Genomic DNA, 7,155 nt, shown 5'->3' with positions numbered 1-7,155 from the left:
GAAATGGAAGGAACATGGAAAATACAAGAACTACATTTTCAAGATAAATAAAATGGAAAACCCACATACAACTCATCGAGCTAAAATATATAACCGTCGAAGAATGAAAACCAAATGAGAAGATAAACCGGAGAACGCATCACAACTGTAAAATGCAAGAACTTTACATTCTCATTTAATAAATGTTTATATAAATATAACATCTTTAAAATAACTAAATAATGCAAACTGGCGATACTATCCATACATAACAATTATAATTAATTGCGTATTTCATAATAATAATTCAACAACAAAATACAGTATTACACCTGGATCTATTTTTCTTTCTTTTATTCTTGGACGTATAATTACGATAAAATTACATACTACATTATGCATGTTCAAATATTGTGTTGTCCCATTCATTAATACAGGTGTGTTTTATATAAATTTCATTGGGCGTTTTACTACTTGGACTAGTAAAGCTAATTATAAAAATAAAATCCTGAAATTTTAACTTCTCGCCAATTTTTAAAAAATCTCTTTTCCTAATAAAATATATTGATTTCTACAATAATTCTGAGTTAAAATTCTATTCTAATATTATAAAATAGTGTAATGCAATTCCTATTGTAATCTATACTATACATCAGTGTTGCAAAAATCGCGCCGCTGGCCGCGGCGAGGAAGGCCGAAATCGGCCTCCTCCGCGGCCACCTTGCCGGCTGAACCGGCGATTAATTTATTTATTTTTTAAGTTGTAAAGTGTCTAAAGTTCGGCAAGGCATAACTTTGACTCGGTTGCCCGTTTTGGAAAAATATTTTTTTTGAAATCGCATATTTTTTCGAGATCTATCCACCCAAAACTATAGTTGATGGTTTTTGGGTTTTCGGGCCCAAGGAGGTCCAACACAACCTTTGGCTGGAGGATACACCTTTCAATAAAATGTATGCCTATATTGGAAATAATGATAGTGCTCGGAATCTCTTTGGTACTCTCCCCTCTCCGGGTATTCAATCGTCTGTCCTTTTACAAGAGTGGAGAGCCTTTATATAGCGGCTCCTCCTCTACCGACTTGAAGGCCTTTAATGGCCGACTTCAAGACTAATTAAGGTATGGAGCCGTTGGACGCCATTACTAGGTCGGCCAACGGCTCTTCCAGCTTGTAACAGCCTGACCGAGTCCTGCTTTCAATGCCCTAACGGCTCCCTTTTAAACGAGCCTCTTCAATGCTCTCAACGGCTCCTTGAACCGAGTTTTTCCCTGGGCTTGGGCCTCGGTCGACTCCTCGTCTCGGCCTAAGCTCCCACTGGGCTCCTCTTAGCAGCTCTGAACTGGATCCCGTGCTTGGGCCTGGGCCGACTCCAGGACTCGGCCCAATTGCTCTTCGGGCTCCTCTCAACGCTGGCCCACTTCTCCTATCTCGAACCATTTTCTTTGGGCCCCTATCTCTTGGGCCGGGGTCCTTACCCCATCAATAGTCTAGGACTAAATTTGGAATTGTCAGGAAAGATAAGCGACCTCTGGTGAAATTCACTCTTAAATAATTATATATCGATTTAAATATTCTTAATATATTACAACAATTCCATTCCGTGCATCGCACGGGTGAAAATACTAGTTACATAAAACTAGTATTTGCGCCCGTGCGATGCACGGAATGTATTTGTTGTAATATATTAAGAATATTTGGATCGATATATAATTATTTAAATTAGAACATCAAATATTATATAATGCAATTGAAAGTATGGTTTGGATCATTTATGTGTTTTTATGTTATTAATTGCTCAAATTAGTAGCTAATATGTAGATGTACGCATGCGGTGCTGTAACTTTGGAGATTTTATTTATCATTGTTCAGTACTTTTATAAATTAGTCAAATGTGCTCGTTCTCTAGCAACTCAGTTATAAAAATGAATTGATATCCTAATTTATTTGTATGGAAAATATATTTTTTTTGTCTAGATATATAGCAATTTTGCCATTTAAAAAAACATAATATCACAAATTGTATTTACATACTATTGAAACCTCTTTGTAGACAACATTGGTAGTTACAACACAATCTTGTCTATCTTCGTCTAGAGCTAACACCTTTAGTCCAAAAGGATGGGTGACTCGGGTAAAAATATATAATGGTAGAATTTCAGTCAATTAGTAATATCAAATTCATTTTCAGTCAATTATTCTTTTTTATTTTTAGTCAATTAGTCAATTAGAATATTAGATGCATTGATATTTTTACCTAATTTCTGTTCCAGTTTTAAATGATGATGTAGAATATTTTTAATGAAATATTTTCTTTGTATTTTTAATTTACTTTTACTATTGTTTAAAATATGCATTTACTATTGATGATGTAGAATATTATTATTGAAATATTTCCGTCCAATTTTTAATTTCTGTTCCATTTTTTAATTAAAATGCAATGAACTGTCAATTTATTTTTTCATTTCAATTATGGATCATTTTTTATTTGTAGTCAATTATTAATATTAATTTCCTTTTATAATTTCAGTCAATTAGTAATATCAGATTCATTTTTAGACAATTATTCTTTTTTATTCTCAGTCAATTAGTCAATTAGAATATCAGATGCAGTGATATTTTTACCTATCCAAACCATTTTTAATTGATGATGTAGAATATTTTTATTGAAATATTTCCGTTCCATTTTTAGTTTACCTTGTTTAAAATATGTCTTTACTATTGATGGTGTAGAATATTATTATTGAAATATTTCCTTTTCATTTTTTATTTACTTTTACTTGATGATGTAGAATATTATTATTGAAATATTTCCGTTCCATTTTTAATTTCTATTCCATTGCTTAAAATTGTGAAAGATTTATGATATAATTGTGATTTGATTTATTCTACTATGTAATATTATTGTGAAAAATTAAAATGCAATAATCTGACAATTTTCTTTTCAATTTTAGTCAATTATGGATTATTTTTTATTTTCAGTCAATTATTAATATTCATTTTCTTTTCCAATTAACCTAATTTATGTTTCTTTTTTCATTTTTAATTTCAGTCAATTATTAATATTCATTTATTTTTCAATTTACCTAATTTTTGTTCCATTTTTAATTGATGATGATGTAGAGAATTATTGTGAAATATTTCTGTTCATTTTTTAATTTACCTTTACTATTTACTATTGTTTGAGCGGGAAATCAAGTAAATAGAATTTTGTTTTTAATTATATTATAGATTATAGATTCTCCACCAATCCAAACACTATGGATAAAGAAAAGCCATTTCATTAAGGAAATTAAAACTAATTAAATTAAATATAATCATGCTATATTTATTTGTAACTTTTTTTTTTTTGAATGTTACTGGCTCTATTACATTGTAGTATCTGTTCATATACTTTCTCAACCTACTGAAACACAAAGAACCAATAACGCCTCCACTGAGGCTTGAACTCGTAACCTTCCAAATAGAAGTCCAACCTGGGTACCATTAGACCACATATTTGAATTATTTATTTTTTTCTTTAATTATTATAAACAAAAATGATACTATACTAATTAATTTATGATATTTTTCAAATTGTATTTTTAAAAAATATAACATTTACACATGTTATGAGGTGTTAAAACATATTTTAAAATTATTTTTTATTAGTAAGTGTTTTTATTTTAAAAATATTTTCCAGCGGGCCACACACTCCCTTAGTTTCCCATAAAAAATTGATAAAGAAAAGTCATTTCATTAAGAAAATTAAAACTAATTAAAGTACATCTAATAATGCTATATTTATTTGTAACTATGTATTAATTTTATTTTGAAATTATTGGTTCACATATTTGAATTTTTTATTTTTTCTTTAATTATTATAAACAGAAATGATATTGTACTAATTAATTTATGATATTTATCAAATTGTATTTTTAAAAATATAGCGTTTTACCGGCAATTTATATCATGCACCAGGGCGCGCATTGCATTGTGCACCCTGATGCAATACCTAACTGTATAAAAAAAATACACATAATTGTATAAATAAATACACATAATGATATAAACAAATACACATAATCACGTCAACTCCCTTCCGCGCCTCCCAAAACAACGTCGTTTTGGGAGGCGGGGGACGCACAGTGCTGCGCGCGCTGTGGTGCAGGGTATAACGATTGTGTTTTACCCGTGCGTTGCACGGATTTTTTTTTTATTTTATGAATTTAAAATTAAAATAGAAAACAATGAAAAAATATTATAATGTACAATATAATAATATAGTTGGACTTTTATATATTTGGTCAAGTATCTATTTTCATAACATACAAAATTTAAATTTAAATTTTGTATGGCTAATATAATCTCTAATCACGTACATATTTAGATAAATTTATTGAAAAATTCACATAATTAAATTTATTTATTTCTAATTGTATTTCATATATATTATAATTCTAAAAATATGAATACTAACTAAGAGAATTGTACTTAGAAATCAAAAAAAAATGTAAATTCTAAATTTTGTATGAATAAATTTAAACTCTAATCGGACGCATTTCCTTATATGATTGTATAATACATTGTATATACACATAATATTTATTAATATGTATATAGAAAAGTTCTATATTATAATTTCAATAATTATAATTTATATTGATAGATTTATAATTAAAAAATTACATTTAGAAATTTAAAATGTAACATTTAAATATTGTATGATTATTATAGTGTATTTTTTGAAAGGGATTATTATAGTGTATAATTGTATGTAAAATTATAAATATTCATGTTTTGTTAATTTTATACTTTCATTTCTTTAATTATATTTCATATTTTATTAATTATAATTTAATGAAATTGTCACAAATATTTTTAGGAAAGAAATCTTATATTTCTTAGTTTCAATAGTTATATTAATTATAATTAATAAATATTGTGGCAATTACCATAATAATTTCATTAATTATATTAATTCTAATATTTGTTCTCTTCCAATATTTAAACACATTACCATAAAATTATCATAATAATTACACGAAAGAAGGAAAGAAAATTATTAGAATAATTACCATTAATATTAAAAATTAATTATATATTAATGTAATTATAATTTATTTTATGCCAATAATATTATACATTAAGTATATATATATATATATAATTATTGAAAAGAGGATATAATTTTAAAAAGTAAATTATTAATTAGATTACATAATATAATTATCCTACTAATTGATTCCATACTACTATGTATAATTCATTTATTTGAATTTTTTAAAGATAAATATCTATTAATTACCTTAATAATTAAGATAATTTTTAGTCAATCAATATTCAATAGTATTAAATGTATTACTTCGAATTTTTATAAATAAGATATAATATTATTAAATCGAAATAATTAAAAATAATGTGTCCATATTACAAAAGATTTTATAATAGTAATTTTTTTCGCCTAATAGAATTTGTCAATTATTAAACATTGTTTATGGTAATTATTGTATGACATTTAATACTAAGATTATTAGGTATAATTTTTATAATTAAGGTATAATATTATTAAATCAAAATTATTAAAAATAATGTGTCCATAATATAAAATAAATTATACTTGTCTTAATAATTATTTATTAATATAAATTTATAATTATAAATTTGTATACGAAAAAACATAGCAACTGAACTTCTGGTTTAAAAAAAACATCTCTCCATTTTATTTATTTATTTTTTTGTCACCAATGGATTGTATTTATAGGTAGAGAATGTGAGAATTATAAATTAATAATATAAGTTTCATTTTCCATTTCCTTTTCTATTCAGTCAATTAGGGATTTTTATAATTTTCAGTCCATTAATAATATACGTTTCCTTTTTCAATTTGCATAATTTCACTTTCGTTTTCCAAATCCGTGTTTCATATTTTATTCTCATACATAATATTCACGTTACTATAAATTGATTAGCAATTAATACATTTACAATACCATAATTATGCAATATTATCAATTAATATATTTTAATTAATTTACATTAAACATATGCTTACCAAATAAGATTTATTAATTATTTGACTAAAAAATATAAAATATTTAATTAATTTAGTACACAAGTTTGGACGTGAAAATGATGTAAGAGGATTTTACTTTTATATAGATTATGGTATTACGTTCATATGAAATAATATTACCATACATACTTGTTAATATTTTGATTTATTAAATTGGTTACAATTCATATTATGGTATGAATAATTCTTATGCAATATACAATTTGGCAACTCAATTAATATTAAGATTTCGCGCAATGAACATATTTCATCTTGTGTACTCATTTGACCGGAAATATGAAGGTTGGTTCAATAAATCGTAAATATTACCAATTGTTTGGTTAGAAAATAATCTTTATCAAATAAAAAGTAATTAAATTGATAAATTATACTTAAAAGGTAAATATTACTGGTTATTTTCTTATATATAAATCTTTATTGAATTATTTTATTATAAGGAGCGAAAAATTTTATACATAAATTATTTTATAATTTATTTTGATCGTGAGGCCACACACGCGCACACACACACATATATATATATACACACCGTAAATATTACAAAATACTTGGTTACAGAATAAGCTTTATTAAGTTATATATAAATTAAAAATGATTAAATTGTTAAATTATACAAATTGGAAAACTCTTAACAAAAAATTAGCAAAAATGTAACCACGTCCGTAAATTTGATTCTATTTCGTAAATGATTCATAAAAGTCTGTGTGATTCTATTTCGAAAATTTCAAAGAATAGTGCAGAGTAGTAGTAAATTAATGTAAATATTACCCAAAATTCTCAAAACCAGAAGCATATTCGATCTAATTGAGAAGTGAGAAATGCCTATTACATAACAATAACAAAATATAAAATTATAAGTGAAGTTAAATGTTGGAATAACTATACAATCTTTAGAGCTATTAACATATCCATCATTATTTGAATCACATTCTTTCGAAAAATATGCATATGTAGAAAAGTACCATGAATTTGTAGTGTAAAAAGAAAATGTTCTAAAACAACCATATGCATAAACTAAAAGTTTTGAAATACAAACTATTAAAATTAAGATCATAGTACCAAAAAAAAAAAAAAAAAAAAAAAAAAAAAAAAAAAAACTCTTTATCATGGACTACACACTCTATA

The sequence above is a fragment of the Ipomoea nil genome, unplaced genomic scaffold (assembly GCF_001879475.1).
Source record: "Ipomoea nil cultivar Tokyo-kokei standard unplaced genomic scaffold, Asagao_1.1 scaffold2704, whole genome shotgun sequence".
NCBI lineage: Eukaryota > Viridiplantae > Streptophyta > Magnoliopsida > Solanales > Convolvulaceae > Ipomoea > Ipomoea nil.
Note: the sequence above shows the minus strand (reverse complement) of the source record.